Source organism: Cervus elaphus, chromosome 19 (genome assembly GCF_910594005.1).
Source record: "Cervus elaphus chromosome 19, mCerEla1.1, whole genome shotgun sequence".
In the NCBI taxonomy this organism is placed as follows: domain Eukaryota; kingdom Metazoa; phylum Chordata; class Mammalia; order Artiodactyla; family Cervidae; genus Cervus; species Cervus elaphus.
In genome coordinates, this window is record NC_057833.1 from 40025355 (window position 1) to 40046813 (window position 21459).

General features: G+C 44.7%; 1 protein-coding gene across 11 annotated transcripts in view; it reads left to right on the plus strand.

Annotated features, from left to right (window-relative positions):
• Positions 1 to 21459, plus strand: part of LOC122675400 (LIM domain containing preferred translocation partner in lipoma) — a 713437-nt gene that overhangs the window by 35466 nt on the left and 656512 nt on the right. Inside the window, exon 1 of one of the 11 annotated variants that reach the window (XM_043874066.1) lies at positions 8189 to 8212. The exons of 6 other annotated variants lie outside the window; for them this stretch is intronic. The gene's annotated coding sequence lies outside the window, so the exon portion shown is untranslated. Of the gene's footprint in view, positions 1 to 8188; positions 8213 to 19241; positions 19441 to 19846; positions 20220 to 21459 lie in introns of those variants that run through there. 4 more of the 11 variants (XM_043874061.1, XM_043874059.1, XM_043874063.1 and 1 more) reach the window with 4 other exon arrangements.

Here is a 21459-nt window from a genome sequence, read left to right on the forward strand (position 1 = left end):
CACTCAAGGTCGTACACGTGGTTAGTGGCAGAACCAAGTTTGTATGCTATACTTCCTCACTTCTAGTCTGTTGGTCTTTTCTTATATCCTCCCTTATTTAAAATGTTTTCAGTTTTATCTCCAGGTGTGTAAACTGTAGTTCATGGGGCTGGAAAGTAGAGAAAATTTCCATCATCTACAGAGATGCAGAATATTTAATAATGGAGAATACATTTGCTTGGAATGGAATCAGCAAAAACTTAAGCTTTGACACACAAGGAATCTTTTCCGAGATGAGGGAAAGTGGTGGGCAAGTCAGGGTCTATTTTTAGGATATAACTGGAGTCATGCTGTTGTAACTGATTCTGGGGAACTTGGGGGAGGGGTTTGTTCTTGGCTAAGATATTTTCATTCTCTAGAACACAGATTCCATATCTATCGATTAAGAGAGTTGCATTAGATGGTCTGGGCTTTGTAGGCCTTCCAACTCTGAGTTCCGTGAGTTTGTGATTCTGTGTTATGTTCTATGTTCAAGATGACTTGGGGGGGAAAAAAGTCCCTGCTGAATCACTAGCAGCAACACCTGCTTTGGTCTGGCTGGGAAGTAGGTCAAAGCTTGGCAGACATGAAGATGTGGTCGTTTGCAGCTGTGAGCTCAGCCTGGGTCCCCCTTGTAGACACCGGCCGCAGGAAGGATCTGATGCTCAGAGGTGGAGAAGGGTGTGTTTGTGGCTCTAGGGCTGCAGGAGATGGGGGTGATTGATAGGAGAAAGAGACATTTAGGGTGGGCGGGATGAAGGAAGCACAGCTGGTGACTGGTAGAGAAAGGAGCCCAACATTTATTGACTGCTTATCTTGTGTGGAGCACTGGCAACTATTCTTTTTAAAAAACTCCTCCCCTCAACACACTGGGGAATAAGTGTCATCATTTGGATTTTAAGGGTCAAGAGATTGAGGCTTGGAGAGGTGGCGCTAGTGGTAAAGAGTCCGCCTTCCAATGCAGGAGACACAATGATGCAGGTTCCATCCCTGGGTTGGGAAGATCCCCTGGAGAAGGGAATGGCAACCCACTCCAGAATTCTTGCCTGGAGAATTCCATGGACAGAGGAGCCTTGTAGGCTACGGTTCATAGGATCGTAAAGAATCAGTCTGAGAGTCATCCCCCCACCCCCAAATACACTCACAAATATCAGTGGGAGGGTCATTATTGGGTTTGAGTCCAAATCCTCTTTTCTTTTCACAGTCAAGTATGCCTTGCTCTGTTCTAGGTGCTGGGGTATGGTGACAAAGGAGACAGGCAAGGTTCATGGCCTCATCTTGCTTGCAGTCTAGGGGGTTGGGACAGACAACAGACAAGAAAATAGACCCAGGCTTTCAGGAAGTGAAAAGTGCTATGCAGGAGAATACAGCAGCATTAGGATACAGTGAGTGACAGAGTTGTATGTTGTTTTTTATATCCTAGTCTGTAAAAGCCTTCATTAAAGAGACACACTTACCCAAGGAAACCAGAGGGCTCTGGGGATTGAGATTCTTGAGGTTAGAATTCAGTCCTGGCCCCTGTGACTCAGCTGTGTTACGTGGCAAAATCACCTCCCATCGCTAATATTGGAGAAAGTAATCCCTGTTCTTTCTGCTTCACTGCATGATGAGGGAGGAGGAAGTGAATCAATTGGATGTGAAAGGTTTTTAAAGCCCTAATAGGTTATAAAAATGTAAGGAACTGTTTGTTTGTAACAACTTTTAACTTTTAAAAAGTTAAACAGTTAACTTTTAAAGGTGTAAGTTCTGTTTATTCACTGCCCTTGTGTACTTTGAGGAATTGTGTGCCCTTTGGTCCTTTTTTCATTCCTAGATGCAGGTCAAGAATGAGGACCCTCGTGCAGTCTCAGGAGGGTGTGGATTGGATTTGTCAGAATCAAGGGATCCTTGGAGTGGAGCAGAGGGCTGGCCTCTAGGTCAAGTCGTGGGGGATGAGGTGGACTGAGGGCCAGCAGCCGGGGTCGGGCAGCTTGGGGAAGGTGAGAGTAAAACTGAGTCTAACTCCAGAGCTGCACTCAGCAGGGCTGTTGGGCTGCAGGACTTATGGAAGATCTACTATATGCAAAGTCTTGGCTGAGTAGGGAGGGCTGTTGGAGACATTGTGAATCACTTTGAAATTTGCGAGGAGTTTGCCCTGTGGGGAGTGTTGTGGCTGCTGGGGAATCCTGTGCTTCTGCCCTCAGGGGGCTTCCTTACAGGTCTTGTTCCCAAAACTATGTAAATCAGCATTTAGTTCAGGAGTAAGTTATCCTTATAGGTAGGGGTGATATTTATGTGTGTGTAATTTATATGTGAGAGTTAGACCATAATGAAAGCTGAGTGCCGAAGAATTGATGTTTTTGAACTGTGGTGTTGGAGAAGACTCTTGAGAGTCCTTCGGACTGCAAGGAGATCCAACCAGTCCATCCTAAAGGAGATCAGTCCTGAGTATTTATTGGAAGGACTGATGCTGAAGCTGAAACTCCAATACTTCGGCCTCCTGATGCAAAGAACTGACTCATTAAAAAAGACCCTGATGCTGGGAAAGATTGAAGGCAGGAGGAGAAGGGGATGACAGAGGATGAGATGGTTCGATGGCATCACCGACTCAATGGACATGGGTTTAAGTAAACTCCGGGAGTTGATGATGGACAGGGAGGCCTGGCGTGCTGCAGTCCATGGGGTCGCAAAGAGTCAGATACGACTGAGCAACTGAACTGAACTGAGTTTATATGTGTATAATTCAGTATGTGTACTGAAGGGACACCAGCTCTGCCGTGGGGAACCTTTTTGTTGCCGGACCACGATGAGATTCAAGGGGTCCTAAAGGAGGGATTAGGAGAGCTGAGGTGGGGTGAGGACATTTGGGGGTCAGGAAACAGAAATGACATATTTAAATATTTTAGCAATGTGTTGTCATATCTTTGTGTATTGGTGAATATCAGCTTTGCATGTGGTTATTCAGTTATCTTTTACTGTCATCAGTGTAATAATTGATGTGCACACGAAGCACAGAGGAAGGAATGATGAGAAAGCTTTCACGGAGTCAGTGATGCATGAGTTGGGTTTTGTAATATGAATAGGATTTTGGCAAAAAAGCTTTCTAGACAAAAAGGGAGCACATGGGTAAGAACGCTAGTGTGTAAAACAGCAGAGGACATGACTGGATGGTTGAGGGACTTAAGAGATTTTGTGCCAGGTGACTGTGAGCATAGCAATGCCATTGGAAGAGCAGGGAAGAAAGGGGGAAGGGCAGCACGTCTGTTTCATCCTTCCCACAAGAGGAGGGAAAAGATACAGGGGCAGGGGTGTGTGTCAGGTGGTTTTTATTTTTATTTCAGGTGCAGTAGTTCCTCCTTATCTGTAGGGAATGTGTTCCAAGACCCCAGTAGATGCCTGAAACCATGGATAGTGCTACTTTTTTTCCTGTATGTACAGATATCTATATCTGTATCTGTATGTATAAACTTCATCTACAATAAAGTTTGATTTATAAATTATGCCAATAAAAGATTAACAACAGTAATAAAATATAACAGTTATAACAATATGTTGTAATAGAAGTTATGTGAATGTAGTCTCTCTCAAAATATTTTGTCGTATAAATTTAATGCCTTTTCCATCTTAACTAAGAACTTATCACTCACTATAGTGATAACTTTTGTAGTTTGAGTTGTGGCAGCTAAACTAGCATGGGTTTCATTTGCCTTCTTCACAATTTCATGTATAGAAGATTTGTTCTTCCTGTAGACTGTAGCAATCTCAGCATACAATTATTACTTTTTATTACGTGGAGAACATTTCACCTTTTCACTTTACAGATTCTTTTTGGTAGATCTGAATTGCAAGCATCACTACTTTTGCACTTTGGGTCATTATTATATAAAAGAAGGATGACTTACTTGAACACAAATGCTGATACTGAGACAGTAGATCTGATAACTGAGCCAGCTACTAAGTGACTAAGAAGCAGGATATGCTGGACGAAGGGTTGATTCATTCTTCAAGGGATGACTGAGCGAAGTGGCCTGAGATTTCATCATGCTTCCCAGAATGACCCTCAATTTAAAACCTATGAATTGTTTATTTCTGGGATTTTCCGTTTAAAATTTTTTGAGCCACGTTGACCTTGGGTAACTGAAACAGCAGATAAGCAGGGAGGACTGTAGTCACTGGCTTGGGCCAGGTGTTAGGCCTTTTGCAAGCATTGTCTCTAATCTCCCAGGAGGGAGGGATTTTTATCTTTCTCCACTTCGTGGGTTAAGAAGTCAGAACTCAGCATGTAACTTGCACAGCATCATACAGTGGGAGGAACAGGATTTGAACTCAAATTTGTCTGACTGCAGAGCCTGAGTGGTCCACCCCTACACTGTCACTGATGTCTCCCATGAACTATAGCAACATCTGCGAGGAACAGGTGGTTTTCTTGTAACTTGTAACAAAACTGGAGGCATCAATGTTCTCATCAGCAGAATGGGGGTCGGAGTCCCTGCTCCAAGCATTGGCAGAGCTTGGGGAACAGGGAACCTGGCTCATGCCTTCTAGTCCCCTCAGCCTGACCATCTCGGGGGTGATGCTTCAGTCTGGCTCTTCTGTCATCCCTGAAACTCTGACTTGTCTTCCCCTCTCCCGAGACCTCCTCCTGAAGGTGACAGGTAGTGTGCTGATCTAATGGACACTGCATATTCCCAGTCGTGACAGGGCTTTCTCAGCAAATCAGTAACTTGGTTCCTGCTTAAGATTTGGCCTCTCTTGTCGCTTGACTTTAGAGAGAGAATGTGTTAGTCATGTGTCCTTCATTTTCCTTCCTCTCTGTCAGTGTTTGTCTTCTGGGACCCCTCCCCCAACAACAAAGCAAGGAGGACAAATAGAACCAACTGAGGGCAGCCTAGGGTGGAGGGGAAGAGCCCAGGCATTGAGCCAAATGGCCTAGATCCAGTTCCAGCTCCGCCACTGTGTACCTCTGTGTCTGCCTGTGCCTCAGTTTTCCTGTCTGTAAAATGGGAATAATGATAACAGTACTTATTTCATAGGGCTTGTTGGAAAGGTTATATGTGTTCATACTGGTAACATGCTTGGAAAGTTGCCTGGTACATAACAAGTGTTTGTTAATTGACAACAACAGCACCATTTTATAAATGGCCCTGCCTTCTATGGTCAGGATGTACTACCGTGTTCTGGTTTTTCTTTAAATCCCGGCAGGTGGGGACACTTCTGCTGTGTGGTCAGCACAGAAAGGTTCACATGTGTGGTTGGGTGGAGACTGTCTGTGATGGCTGGTTTGCAGAAGAACTTCACTGGCTGTGGAAAATGTGTGGCTGAGAAATACCAAATAGAACAAAGATTTGTCTTTTGCTAGTAGAACAGAGTTTGGATTAGATGGCATTTACAGCTGAATTTATGTATTTAAAAACTTTTCCTGGTATAATACTCTGCAACCTGTGAGCCAGTAGTTTTATCTGGCTGGGTCAGTCAGTGGGTAATTTTTAATTTGGCTTTTAAACAAACCAGGGAGACAACAAAAGATTTGGATCCTGACCAACAGAGTTTAAGGCTCCGCTGTGCCACCCAAACTGTGTGATCCCGTTGGTAACCCTCTCTCCACCCCTTTGTCCACTCCCTCTTCTCCATCAAGAGACCTCCACTTTCTCTTCTTGTTCTTATTGTTTCTTCGCCACTAAAATTAGGTGCTGGATGGTCAGATGAACTCCTTCATGTCTGGGGTCTGTGAGTGTCTCTCATTCTTGGTCAGGTAGCTGCAGAATTTTGAAGGAAGTTTGTTTTTTTTTTAAATTCGGTTTTGTGGATGATGACCCTGGTCAACTAAAGAAGCAAATTGATCATCTTAATTTTTTTCTCTCCATTTGGCAGTTGTGCCCCTAAGAAATCTTCATTGCTTCACATCTTTTCAAATCTCCCCCAGTATTTCTGTGTCTCATGCTCAAAAAGCTGAATGGAACCAAATACTTATTACCATTCTGCTCTTGGAAGTTGGGTGGAGACTTTAACTGTTAAATTTAAGTGGTCAGTCTAATGCAAGATGTTTTCTGTGTCCCGTCTATAGAAAGGCCTTGGAGCCCTCAACCATACCATTTCCCATGCTTACTCTAGTCCTGCCCTTGAACTTTTAAATCTCTACTTAAGGCTGATGATCATATCTTCTGTGATTTTTGAAGGGAGAAGGGAAGAATAGTGGTGTTGGAAGTTAAAATACCAATGTTAATGTAGCCATGCCGTTAATTGTTTTTTTCCGTGTGCATGTAGGCATGATTGGGGTTTATAATATGGTAAGTGTGTATGGGATGTATTTATAATACAGGGAAACTTCTTGGAATACCTTGCTTCTGTGTAGTACTTTAGTGTTTCACTATTTTGAGTTTTCAATGAGTGTATGAGATATGCATAGTTGGCCTTGTATTTTTATGGTGGAGAGAACAGGTTCAAAGAGGTAAGGTAACCTGCTTGAGATATATGTGCATAGTAGGTCTACTGATCAGTGTTTGACAGAGTTGTTTTGCTCTAAGAAAATTAGAGACTGACATTTTTTTTGAATTTCCAAGGAAGAGAGGACGTTTAGAAGGAATGGAAGTTATGCTGTTTATGTTACTATTAAGCTATCCCAAGGGCCCAGTCATAATATGCTTCAAGACTGGAAATTTAAAGTGCTGTTGATAAAGGCCAAGAACCATGGAGACTTCACTAAGTTTTCTCAATGGTATGACAGTCCATCCATCTGTCCTTCCATCCATCACCTGTCCATTCATTTTATCATATTTAAAAAATACAATATGTCAGCTTCCATGCTGAGTTCTGACTGGTTAAAGCAGAATGACATGTGCCATTGAGGATTTAAAATGTGGCCCAGTTCAACAAATTGAGGTGTGATATAAGTATAAAACACCAGATTTCAAAGGTTTAGTATATAAAAAAAGTGAAACATCTTATTAATGGGCTTCTTAGGTGGCACTAGTGTTTAAAAACCTGCCTGCCAGTGCAGGAGACCTAAGAGATACAGGTTTGACCCCTGGGTCGGGAGGATCTCTGAAGAAGGACATGGCAACCCACTCTAGTAATCTTGTCTGGAAAATCCCACGGACAGAGGGGCTTGGTGGGCTACAGTCCATGGGGTTGCAAAGAGTCAGACATGACTGAAGCAGCTTAGCACACACACACATCTTATTAATAAATCTTATGTTCATTATGAATGAAATGAATATGGGTATATTGGATTAAATAAAATATATTATTAACATTATTTTTGCCTGTTTCTTCTTGGCTTTTTAGAAGGATGGCTGCTGGAAAGTAACAAATTGCATTTGTGGCTTTCATTATACATCTATCATGATGCAGCACTGTTCTCAAGCTTATTGCCTAGTGGGAGAAGTAAGGCATACACTCACTTACCCTTCTCTGACACCATGCCATGCCTCTTCTTTGCTTCTCTGTCTTCTCAGTTGTCTCTCCTTCTTTTGGTGTCTTAGCCCATTTCAGTCTGACCTAAGCAGCTCTCGTCCAGGTCTATGGGGCTCAGTTCATTTCTTGTCGGCACTGCTGTGGTCTGGCTTCTGTGGTATGGTCATTCTTGACCATGCTTGCTTCTTGACTTACATTATTCTTCCCCTGCATCTTCATCTGTCCTCAAGCTTTCTTTGCTGGCCCTTGTTCCCACTCACATGCAGAGCTTTGTCTTCAGCTTCCTTCTTTGTTTGTGCACTCATGACCCTTAGGAGGTTATACTGGGTTTGGACCTTCTGAGTCCCAGACTTATATATGTCAGTGCCTTTTGAATGTTCTGATGGGAAATCTTAATGTTAGCATTGTCTCTTATTGATAGCATTATTACCTTGTTGAATGATAGCAATGTCTGTCTACTCAGTCAGTCAAGCCTGGAAATTGGGACTCATTCTGGATGTTTCCTCTGCTTATTTCAGCTATTCATCCTCAGACCTTCTTGCATCACCCATGGTAACTCCTCACACTCACCCGGTTACTGTTTAGTCACTAAGTTGTGTCTGACTCTTTTGCAACCCCATGAACTGTAGCCCGCCAGGCACCTCCATCCCTGGGATTTCCCAGGCAAGAATACTGGAGTGTTTTGCCATTTCCTTTTCCAGGGAATCTTCCTGGCCCAGGGATTGAACCTGCGTCTCCTGCGCTGGCAGGCTGGTTTTTTACCACTGCGCCATCAAGGAAACCCTATATTTACCTACTAGAGGTAAGTACACCCTGCCTACCTGCTCCACTTTTGCTGCCCTGCTTCAGTTCAGACTCTTGGCATCTCTCTTCTGCAGGGTTTCAGTAATACTCAACTAACCTTCATTTTCTATCATCACCCTCCTCCATTCCATTCTCTGTTCTTCCAAAGTGATTTTTGAGAAACATACACATCCATTCATACCAAATCTCTGTTTTAAAATTAAAATCCTTTAAAGGATTTCCCTTTGAGACTCTTTTGCATAAGATAGAAAACCCCTGGGAATTGGGTCCCAGCCTCTTTTCATCCTTATCTTACTCATCTCAGAGACCGATCCTGTGCTCCTGGAATATATAGGGGATTCTCTGCAGCCTCCACAACTTAACACAGTTTTCTTGTCAAAATATCACTCCTCTCCCCCCTTATCTGGATAGCTCACAGGTTCCTTTCAAGACTTTGCTCTGATATCACCTCTGCTTGGAATGTACCTCTGACCTCCCAATCTGATAGTCCCACTTTCCCAATCTTTGCTATTTATTGCAGTTGGTTGCCTTTCCTTGAGTGCAGAGGTTATTTTCCTTTTGATTCTGTATCTTCAAGTCCAAAATAAGTGTGCAAGTGATATTTGTTGAACAAATAAACACCAGTAAAAAAAGGGTAGAGATCAGGCATTGTGGAAATTGGATGACAAGTTGAGGTAGGTAGGGATGGGGGCAGGAAAGGCCCCAGGAGAAGTGGCATGTGAGCTCCACCTTCAAGTCTGGTGGCCTTGGGTTGGGAGGATGCAGAGGACACCCTGGTGGTCATCATCATGGTGCTCCATTCTACAGCATACAGGAATATGGACTGCCCCCTCCCCAACCAGGACCATCATCACTGGAATAAACTAATAAACTGTAGTCTTGGCAGTCCATCTAGGCCAGTGTCTGTCTTTGGTCCTGAGCTGGACTCTAGAACTCAGCAGACCCTCCTTCCCCCTGGGCAGGGCCAGCATGGCAAACTAGCACCCCATCTTTGCTCATGATCTGCCCAGGAGGAAAGGAATTCAGGACTGTTGCTTGAAGTTTTATCTTTACTTCTCCTTTGAAGCTGTCTTTCTGGAGAGCAGAGGTGACCTCAACAGCCAGAGCTGGAAACAGCAAAATGAGTCATCCCAGGCCCTAATGAAGTGCCTGAGGGACCCTTCCTGGGAGTGAGGGTCAGGTGAGGTCACACTGTGCCTAGGGTGAGTTTTGCCTCGGGGCTCCAGGCAGCACTGGAGCAGAGCTGAGCTAATTTTACCCACAGGAGCTGACTGTGCTGAAGGGCAGGGCTTATGACATTGGCTTTATCATCCTATGATACCCAGAGAGCTCCCAAGGTACAGCCCCGTTATGTCTGGGCTGTTTTTCTTTTTCCCGTTTAGTACCTTTGTCGGTTAGGTATGCATATTAGGAAACAGGACGCTGAGGTGCAGAGCTGTGGATTTGGTGGGAGGCCATGCAGCAGGGTTTGGATTCTGCCCCCACCCCTTGCTTATCAGCCATCTGACCTTGGGAGGGTTATAGAATCTGAGTCTCAGTCTTCCCATTTGTAAAACAGGACTTAGACCTGTGCCCTAAGATTGCCCCTAGGTCACACTCTAGGTGATTGCTAGTAAGCAGTCATTGTGGGCGAGTCACTCTTGTAGCTCGGTCCTCTAAACAAACTGTGAGGAAGGTACTGCTGCCATCCCTGGAGAACCCAGGCCGTTCAGTGACTGAATCCGCCCGCCCATGCAGGAGGCAAAAGCTTCCATCCCTGGGTCAGGAAGATCCTCTGGAGAAGGAAATGGCACACCACTCTAGTTTTCTTGCCTGGAGAATCCCATGGACAGAGGAGCCTGGCAGGCTACATGGGGTCACAAAGTCAGACCCGACTGAGTGGCTGAGCAGGCATGCACATTTGACAAATAAAGAAGCAAGGGCAGGAACAGACCTTTCTGGAGGCCTCCTCTCTGGGGCTGCCAGAGCAGATGGCCAGGTGTGTAGCCGGTGTGCCTTTGAGGTACTGAAGGATTCAGCGGCGGATCTGGAAAACAAAGAGGTCAAGCCAAAGAGTTCTCAGGGAAGAGTCAGTAATTGTGCTATAAACGTGCCTCATTTTATATCAGTAGAATTTCTGTTGCATCTAAGCTAGTTAATGACACCTGCTGCTTATGTCCCTTTGGTCTGTTTAGCTCATCACACTGAAGTGAGGTGTTTTTTTCCCCTTCACAGAGGCAAAGGAGAAGGACTAGGTATAGACAGACATAGATCTCGAGCAGATCAGAAATAGATAAATGGATGGTCAATTAATTGATCTATTTTTTCCCCTTCTTGCGTGTATCAGGCTTAAGTTCAGGAAGAACATTTTACATACTTTAAATGGAAAGGGATTAATTCACGGAAAGAGATGCTAACAGAATTGTTGGAATGGTTGGAACAGTGGGAGCCAAAAGCAATGGAATTTAAGAATTTATTCCATAGCCACAATCCAGGGAGAAGGAACATGGGATTAGGAAGCCCCTACAGAGACCTCTGTTACTTTTCTCAGCATCCTCATGCTTATTGGCAGGACTCCATTACCAAATGGAATGACATTTTGACTCATGATTCCAGGGTGTTGCTTGCCAGAAGAAATAGCAGTAGGAGAATTTAGCCTCTCTTCCACCTTCTAAGTCTCACATAAGTACATCTTATTCCTGGAATCTAATCTACTAGTTTCAAGGGAGTATGGGAAATGTAGTTTTTAGCTGTCTTTTTCTGTGGCACAGGAAGGCCCTTCAGAGGGGGTAAGGGAACTTGGAGTCAATTGAGAAAGTATATTAACCGTGGACTATGATTTTAAAATACCCAGGGTTATTATCCCCAAATATTTAATATGTACAACTAATTCTAATACTATAATATAACCGATAGAGTGTTCTACTTAATATTTTGTTTATTTAAATAAAATGAACAGCATTAATATACCTGATATACTTAATATCCTTCAAAACAGGTCATTTGTCCAGTGTCTGAAATGAGTCCTCCTTAGTCTTGACAGCAGTGGTTGATTTGTAATTTTCCAGCTCAGTTTAATCTCCTCCTGAGAGTCATGCCCTGGACAGTTGTCTTGTTTACATAATTTGTGCATAAATGTTTATTAAACACTTACTGTGAGCCTGGTGCTGAGCTAGATTTGGCACTGTGGGCAGAGATAAGTCACAGATTCTCCCGTTGGGAGCCCTCCCTGGAAAGAGAATTTGTCAAGTGCGTAGTGAGAACAGTACAAGGAAGGCCACGATCCATGTCCTAGATAGCAGACTGAGCAGCCGGAGAAGAGAGACTTCTGGCTGGACTAAGAAGCAAGGGAGGTTCATGCAGGCTGGCGGGGCAGTACATCATGTTAGGGCATTGTCAACGTGGTGCGGTGTTTTTTGTTTTTTGTCGTGTCAGTGCTGGAGGCCAGACCACCATTGTCCTTTAGTGATCAGGGCCAGAGATGTTAGGTAACACATGAGACACTGTGGAAATGACTGCCTTTCTTCAAGGACTGATCTTGACCCAGTTGAGAACCACCAGTAGGCCTTGAAGGATGTGTAGGTTATCTATATTTGATATTGGTATGGAAAAGGGTAGCAGGTGAAGCATAGGCAACAGGAGCTAAGAATTCAGTCCGAATAAGGCAAAAAATATGTGCTGAGTGGCATTGGGAGGGAGTTTATGGTGGAAAGAGAAGATTGAGTCTGAGTTATTGAGAAGCTTGAGATATTAGATAAGGCATTTGGACTTATTCTGTGGCCATTGAGAAACCATTGAAGCTATTGGTGCAGGGTTCTCAAGAGCAGAAACCTAGCTTCATCTTATTGCTGTGGATTAAAGAGATACCAGTGATGCTTTTGAATGAACAAATGTACCATACAAATTGTGCACAGAAGTTGGACCAGTTGCTCCTTGAGTTTTGCCAGATCTAGGATCCTGTGGTCCTGGGAGAGCCTGGCAGTCAGCATTTGAGCTTTAGGAAAACGCACAGTGATGGCGGCATGCTACCCAGAAGTCTGGATGTGGTTCCAGACACGAGGTCTGTGGTCAGGCGGCAGTTGTCGTTGCCTGTGCTAAAGAGAGAAGCTCTAGTCTTCAGAATCTTGAAGGAAAGAGGGATTCTTCCGTTGCCCTCCCTCGTGAAGCCCATGTAGGATGCATACTGTGCAGTCCGCATTAATGCTTGTGCATCTTGAGCTTATTAAAAATGGCCAGTCAATGGGCATGGGAGTTTGGGAGGGAAACCTTGGGATGGAACTGACCAAAGACATAAGATGTTACCCTTGTTAATTCACCTCCAAGGCTGCATTTCTGAAATCTGATGAAGGGGAGAGAGAAAGGGGTGTGCAGATATTTGGGATGACCTCAGAGCCCTCATTTTTTGGCTCCATGAAGGAAAGCGATGTGCCCAGGGCCATGCAGTGAGCTGGCCGGGAGGTCGGCATTTTTTATAGCAGGGTTTCAGTTGCACTCAGCTCCTGTGCGAGAGTGTAGTGTGTATGGACTCTGGTGCTAACCTGTGCTTGGCTATCAGCTTAGCTAGTGACTATATTCTGGACTCTCAGTTTCCTCATTTATAAAATGGGTGTCATGGTCATATCTTACATTATGTGTTTAAAAAGTTGCGACATGTGAAAAGCTTAGCTGACTGCAAAGAAATGCAGAAATATTTCTGTGATGTGGATGTTATGGACCCGTAATTGGTGGGACCATCTTTAAGAGAAAGGATGGGGCAGTGAAGACACTGCTGACTACACCCTGGTCACAGAACACTCCCAGGGCTCCTCTTCCCCATGTTACAGTCAAGAGAACTTGCACATAAATTTGCAGGCACAGGTCTAGGGGGAAGCATGGCTAAATCTTAGAGTTGGGAGGAACTGGGGGCATGCTCTTGCCTGATATCCTCAATGGCAATATCATGGGAGATGTGATTGGCAAGATGGGTTGGGGGCCCATGCAGGAGGCCCCAAGTGCTGGCCTGAGGGAAATTGGACATTATTTTTTGTGCAGTTCAGAGCACTGGTGAGGGGTCACCTGGGAAAGTCGTGATGAAATTGGGGGTTTACTTGGCAGCACCTTCAGGATGTTCAGGGAACCTGGGGCAAAACTCAGGTGAGAGGGAATTTTGTAGTTGGAGCAGGGACCTCAAGGTGGGATGATTCCCAAGTTTGGGGTGGGGGGCATTCTAAGTTATTTTTTTCAGTGACTCAGCTTTTTCCTTCAGATTATAATAAAAATGATAATAGTTGTATAAATCTAGAGCTGTGAACCTGTCAAGAGTTTTCACACGCATTGACTCCCTGGTTCTACATAGCATCATAAGGAGGTAGAAGGCAGGATTGTTTTCCTCCTTACTTTACAAAAATAAGGAAAGTGAGGCTCAGAGAGTAGGGGGGATTTCTCAGGTCACCCAGCTGGTCGAAGTGGAAGCCAGATGCTAGGATGCCAAGTCTGATACTTTGTCCTATGCCAATGATCTGGATCAGTGGTTTCCCAAACTCACCTTTTGCAACCTGGATGTCTTGGTTGACATCCTTGGAGGCCTGAGATGGCCGTGAGTTTCAAAGTTCCCAGAGACAAGGTGTAATATTTTCAAAGATGAGGTGTAGGGAACTTGGGACAAGAAATATGTTCCTTCCTTTAGCCCTTTGTTGTCATCATATTGTTTGTGTAGGTTGAAATGTTCATGAGAGCAAGGAAGGAAAGAGATGGACTTCTGCCACTTGTTGAGCATCTTTTTTGCCCTGGATGCAGTGCTACTTGTTTTTTTTTTAATCTGTGGATATAGATATATTTATAGATGTAGTGATCATAATGTAGTATTTATTGTTGTACTCTGCTAAGCCACTTATGTGTTAGTTAATTCTCATAAAAACCTTATTAGATGGGTAAAAATATTATTTCCTATTTTATAGATGAGAAAACTGAGGCTTAGCAAAATTTAAATACTTTGCTTCTGAGAACACATATCCTGAATAGATTATCTTCAAGGTTTTCTAATTTGAGCTCTTTCTTCCCTGCTATGCCAGGTACTGCCTGTCTCACTGGTAAAAATGTAGAGCTGCTTATCAAGGAGGTACATCTCTGACCTCCCCCTTTTCCTGTCCTACCCGCTTTTAGTAGCTGGCCCAGATATCTGTCCCTCCCATCGAGGGGGACCCTACTGAAGTCTCTTGTCCTGTATTATTGTTAGCCTTTCTCTTCCATGCTTGTGAGCTCCTTGAACTTGTCTGCATCTCAGAGCCCCTTGCTGTAGCATCCCTGAGGATGCAGGCACATGCTCATGGTAGGAATCACACATCTATGCAACAAATTAACAGAGTGCCTTCCTCCAGCATTAATCACAAAGAAGCAGATGATAAAATGCAAATCCAGAAAACAATTATTGAGCTGTGTGCGCATCAGCCTTGGGAATGGATTTCTGGGGACGATCTGGCCCCTCCATAAATGATGTGCATGACTTGGATCTTTGCAGGAATGGAATAGAATCCCGATGACTTTGGGGAAGGCCTGAAGGTAGCCAGACCCCCACCTGTCCTCTCAGAGCCTCTTGCATGCCCTCTGGCCCCTGGTGACCTGCAGTGGGACCTCTGGAATGGAAATGGGTTTCTCTGCAGCCTGGGCTGCCGGCATACCGGGCTGAGCCTCTGTGAACTGGGCTGGAGGTTTAATGGGCTGGAGATTTCTTTTGGAATCTGCAACTTGAAATATCCTGTACTCTTGATTAATTCATGCTTGGGAGCTTCCTTAGTGCTGTCTGGTAAATAGCGCCGTACCATACGTTTATTTCCCCATGGTCTTGTTGAGGAGAGACTGGAGCCTGTGTTTCTACCAACTACTCCAAGGAAAACATCACAGGTCACGTTTTCGTAACTGAGGCTCCGAATGGGGGTTGGAATGGGGGTCGGGGTCTTCCTAGTGCCCATCTCTATCACCGTCTTTTGGCCCGGCATTTGCTTGTAGCCGAAAGGGGCGAGTTTGTCTTGAGCTGTCCTGTAGATGTTTGTGATGTGGCAGTTGAAAATCTGACAGTTGCTTCTGAGTTTCAACTGCATGAGTGAGTAGTGTATAGACAGAACCCTGAAAGGACATCGAGTCATTTCCCTTCAATTCCCAGAGCCTTACTGTGTCTTTGTCTTGAGAATGACCTCATTGCTTTTTTGTCTTTATAGTGGAATGCACAGTCATTGACAAGTAATCACAATAATCCTCTACACTTTGGTAATGTGTACGCATTTTCCAGGGGGTTTTGCTCACATTATCTCATTTGATCCTTATTACTGCTCTGAGTGGTAGACAGAAGGGCTATTTTCATCTCTAAATTTTCATCTGTAGAAACTGAGGTTTAGAAAAGCTAAGCAGTTGGCCAGAAGTCGTACATTTTGTATGTAGAAGAATTTAGAACTGGAATTATAAATAGTCTAATTCAAATCAACATCCTTTTCACTACTTCTCGTTGGTGTGACCTTTGGAATATACTTACATCTTACTTAGCCTCACTTTTCGTATCACTACAATGGGTATAATCCTCCAGGGATTGATGATGAAATGAGACTGTCTGGAAAAGCGCTTACTAAACAGTAAAGCATGTGACAATGTGAGGCATCATTATCACAAGTACCTTGAATTCAGAGAGGGCCACGTCAGAACAATGGCAGAAAAGAGCGTTTTTTCCCCTATTCTGTAAGGACAGTGATGTCTAGAATGGTGTTGGCGGCTGTCAGGGATCACGAGCTCCCAGCCCTGTGATCAGCACATTGGCCCTGGTGCCCTGCCTGCAGGCCGCTTTGTTATCCTGAGAGCGCTGGTATTGGCAAGATCCTCTTTCCTTACAGAGCTTGCTCTCAGTGTTCCTTGGAACAGTCCTGTATCCTGGAGACATTTTTAGGTCGGCCAGACTGGAGAGCAGGAGCAGGGAGCTGGGGACAGGATCTGCATTCCTGAGCTTCGTCCACAAATGGTGGAAATGTGGTGTGGCTGATGAGGTGGCAGTGAGGTGGATGAGGAACTGACCTCAGACTCTGCTTTCTCTCTTTTCTCATGCGGAATGGGCTGCTTCGCATTAACACTTATTGGAAAAACCCAGAAAAGATGGCTCTCAAGTTGGCAACAAATACATTAGGAGTTAGTGGTGTGATATGGTCAGGAGGCAGCCCGGGGGATTGAAGAATAAGATCTTGGATAGCTTTGTTTCTAAGTCCATATTCAATTACAAAAATTCCAAGCCTATGAGACAGACATAGACACAGCTTGTTTGTATGGTTCTTTTTTTTTTTTCCCCCATTTATTTTTATTAGTTGGAGGTTAATTACTTTATAATATTGTAGTGGTTTTTGCCATACATTGACATGAATCAACCATGGATTTACATGTGTTCCCCATCCTGATCCCCCCTCCCGCCTCCCTCCCCATCCCATCCCTCTGGATCTTCCCAGTGCACCAGCCCTGAGCACTTGTCTCATGCATCCAACCTGGGCTGGTGATCTGTTTCACCCTTGATAGTATACTTGTTTCAATGCTATTCTCTCAGAACATCCCACCCTCGCCTTCTCCCACAGAGTCCAAAAGTCTGTTCTGTACATCTGTGTCTCTTTTCCTGTTTTGCATATAGGGTTATCGTTACCATCTTTTTTAAATTCCATATATCTGCGTTAGTATACTGTATTGGTCTTTATCTTTCTGGCTTACTTCACTCTGTATAATGGACTCCAGTTTCATCCATCTCATTAGAACTGATTCAAATGAATTCTTTTTAATGGCTGAGTAATATTCCATAGTGTACATGTACCATAGCTTCTTTATCCATTCATCTGCTGATGGGCATCTAGGTTGCTTCCATGTCCTGGTTATTATAAACAGTGCTGCGATGAACATTGGGGTGCACGTGTCTCTTTCAGATCTGGTTTCCTCGGTGTATATGCCCAGGAGTGGGATTGCTGGGTCATATGGCAGTTCTATTTCCAGTTTTTTAATGAATTTCCACACTGTTCTCCATAGTGACTGTACTAGTTTGTATGGTTCTAAGAGACAGAATAAAGAGCCAGAGTTTGAAGACCCAGGAACCATATTTATTTCCATATAAAGAAGAACTTTCTGCTGGAAAGATGGAATTTACAGCTGCAAAAGATACTGATCTCCACCTCACTGGAGACCCCAGGGATGCCTTGGGAGGGGTCGATAAATAGGAGAGACACTGAGCTCGGTGGCCTTTATGGTCTTTTCTTCATCTAAGATCCCAGAGCCAGTGGTTCTCAGGGGTCAAGAGGAAGAAAAACACATCTACATTAAAGAATGAAGGGTTGCTTTGTGAATATGGAAACCCATCTCCAAATGCTACTAGAAGAATGGAGGGTAGCTACAGACCTTTCATTATGGTTTTCACTCCTATCCCGGTGGCTGCCTCTTTGGTCCCTGGCCTTCAGAGTTCTCAGGCCATTCTTGGGCAGCTATTAATATTTTCCATGGGATATCTCTTTCCTCTGCTGATATGTTCCTGTTGGGATATGGGCAGGAACTCTGAGCTCCTGGAAAGATGACAGTCTTTCTGCAGAACCACCAAGTCTAGTGGTTGGTTTAGTCTCAGTTACGAGTGAGGGACATCTCCTTACCCTCTTCAGGCCTACTTCTGGGCCCTCCTGGGAGTATTGCAGTGGCAAGAATTCTATGCTGAGTTCTGGTTCTGACATGTGGCAGGTTTTCTGATCCCTTTGCCTTACCTCGTTTACTTATCACTTATATTTGTGTTCATTCATTAAATATGCAATAAATAAGAAATATTTGCCATTTTTTCAGGTACGTGGGCATGCTTGCAAAAACTGAAAGCAAGTAATCAAAATAAATGTCAGGATTATTTCGATAGGCTAGTAGAAGCTGCTTTTAGATCTGACATAGTTGGACAATTTCGGGAAGTCTATTCAGTTTATAGGTGAGAGAATATACAGTGCAGGAGAATGAATTTGTTCAAAGTGGGAAGGAGTGACTGATCTGGGTGTGGGGCTTGGGTCCTCTCGTTCCCTGGCCAGTGCTGTTTATTGCTTGACAGTTGCCTGGTATTAGTACAAGCAGCCTCATACTGAAGGCCCAAAAGCCAGTAAGTGGGTGATGATTCTGAATAAAGGCTCATCTGACTTAGAGAAAGTCTTTACAGCCAGCAGAAGGACAAGATCATGCTAAGGAGTAGAACCCCTGGGAAGCCAAGACATGGATTCCTTCTCTGAGCAGACCCCAACTTCTTCATACTGCCATTTCCCCAGCATCTCATCTCTCTTTCTTTTCCCCTAATTCAGTCTGGAGTCATTTCAGATCAGATTCATCCCTAATTGACTTCACTGGCCCAATTTAGTCATCAGATACTTTTCAGGACCTTGAATTGGAATTACTTTTACAAACCAAGGGAATTACTCTTACAGATTAAATTGGGCATGTCACCCTTCCGTCCCTCTCCTCCAGTGTTCTCCTGAAAGTCTAGTTTTTTTCATGTGTCTTCTTGCCTGGTGTCTCTGTTCTATGAAGAACTCATGCAAAACTAAGTTCCCAAGAGGACTCTCAGCCCAAGGGAGTCAGGAATTGAGGTGTAAGGGTTGTTTGGGGACTCACCTGCCATCAAAAGAGCTGCAAGCTGGGTTTTTGATGATCTCTTCAGATGCACCCCCCAAACAACTCCCCCTCACACTAATTAATAAATTAGCAGCATAAATGTACTTATATTCTAGGTGGCCCCATTCCTGAGATGAACTTAAAGCCTTTCAACCCAGCCACTTCCCTGTCCTGGCAGGAGAGCCTTTTTCCTGTAACAGGAGAGCCTATGGAACAGCTAAGATTACTTCTTTGGGGGTTAATCATTCACTCCCAGTAAGGAATTCTGTCTTTAGTGGGGCATGTTCTTCAAGTGCCAGAGGCAAGAAGGGTGATTTTTCTGACATCCTCCAGGCTGCTTCTCCATATATGGAAATGTTTACCCACCGCACTGATCTATTGGAAGGGAAGGAGGTGACTCAGGGTTTAGGAGAAGCAGGATTTGAATTCTTGTTTCCAGAAACAAAGTCGCCCCCCTCCCCCCTCCCCCTCCCCCTCCATTCCTTTGCCCCTTGTTCTGGGAGCCAGGGAGAGAGTGTCTCAGTGCCTTGCCCTCGGGCCTGGGGACCACCTCCTTGCAGCAGGACTCAGGGTGCGTGAGAGAGAGTGAGTGCCAGTGGAGGGCTGGCTGCCTGTGGGGCCTGACGGCGCGTGAGTACATCAGTACTGCCAGAGCCGGTGGCATCTCTGCCCCCAGACCCGGGGCTCAGAGTCCGAGGGCTGGCTGGCTTGGGCGGTGATGGGACGCGGCTGGGAGCATGGCTGCTTTCATTTGGGGTGTGGACGGGTGCTTCCCCAGGGGAATACTTCTCACAGTGGGATCTAGAGATGCACTCTGACTGAGGAGAAATTCTATTCATATATTAAAAATTAGACAGCTGTACCTTCTACCTGAGGCCTAGCTTAAGCTGGGGAGGAGGATAATTTGGGAGTGCTGTTGTCTGACGGCTGGGACTAGAGCAACAGGCCAGAGGGGATGTTTGTGAACATTTGGGGAGGGCTAATTTTATCTTAAAAAAGCAGAGTTATGGTTGGACTTATGAGTCCACCAAAGGTTGCTGTAGAGCACTGGCATGACATCCAGTCTGCAGTAGATGCCTGGTGTTTGGGACACTGTGTAAACGTGATGGACTGTCAGAGCTGGAAGGAGTCTTAGGCATGATTCTATTGATCTGTTTCATTTTACAGGGTGATGGTGGGCAGGGGAGGCCCCGGAGCTCACCTGCCTCACAAGTATGTGGCTGGTTAGGGAGATTAGAATCCAGATCTTTTCACTCTCAGTTCTTCTTCCACTGCACTGAAGTTGCCCCTTAGGCAGAGGCAGAGAAGATGCCCATTTTGCAGATGAGGAAATTAGAACTCAAGATTCCAGAGCTGCCCACACTGATTTCATTTGTGAGAAATTGACAACTGGAACCAAGTTCTCCCAGGTCAGATCTCTTTTAATCATGCTGCATAGACTCAGGGGCCTGTCTTGGTTGGTTTTAAAAAAGTTCCCTTTTTCCCCCTTCTTTGATTTCTACTTACCTTTCTCTGCTTTCAGTCATGTGAATATTGTTTGAATGTGAACTGCTTCCTTCTGATCTGCTTTGTGCCTGCATCTCTCTCTTCCTGAAAGAGGATGATAGCCTGTCCAAGAGGAGGAACTGAATAGTGAACGCCTTTATTTCAGTTTCATCTGTGGCACTGAAATTCTGCACAGGCCTTGAAAGAAACGGATCAGGGCTTTCCATTTTAGCCTCTACCAGTATTCTTGAAGCTGCAAGAATTCTGGAGTGTAGTTCCCCACCACAGGTGAGTGCTGACTCTCAATAGATTTTAGACACACACACAGACACACACACAGACACACAGACACACACACACACACACGTCTTTAGCTTTCTTTGATGTGACAGCAGCATTTGGCAGAGACCAAGAGGGCACCACCCTGTTCCAGTCCCCCAGATGCTACACAGCCATAAAGAGTAACTCTTTGCAGTCAGATTAGTTTCTGATCAGGGGCCCTCCTCGAATGCAGGAAAGATGTTCGCGGTGTGTTTTGGAGCAGCACTTTGATGTCAGTGACATTAGGTGGCAGATCATAATAAAGAGGAGAAAGTGCTCTGAGACCTGAGTCTGTGTGGTCAGTGAGAAGGGGAGGGGAAGCAGGTCTCTACGCTGAAGCACCGAGGAGGTGGAGACTGGCTTGGGACTCCCAGGAACGTGCAGGCGGCCTGTTCCTCCTTCCCACCTGTGCCTGGGCCTGGTTTGTAGGCTCTGCTCACCAGGTGGGAGGCAGCTACCTGGAAGCCTGATGGCTTGGGATGTTTTCCCTTTGTGATGTTGTCTATGGGCACTGAGAGGTTAGTGTTGATAGTACCGATGGGAAGACTATTCCTGCAAACAGGGAGAACTGATGTTCACTGACTGCTCTCTGGGTGCCCAGCACCAGGCTGAGCACCTGACCGGCATTGGTTCTCCACTATAGCTACCTGTGAGTAGGTACTCTTTTTTGGGTATGTATTTATTTATTTTTTAAAAAATTTATCTCATTTAAGTATAGTTGTTTTACAATGTTGTGTTAATTTCTACGGTACAGCCAAGTGATTGAGTAGGTACTAAGTTTTTAATTGCTTTTTACTTTGGTAGAATACACATGACCGTTTTTACTGTCTTGACCATTTTTAA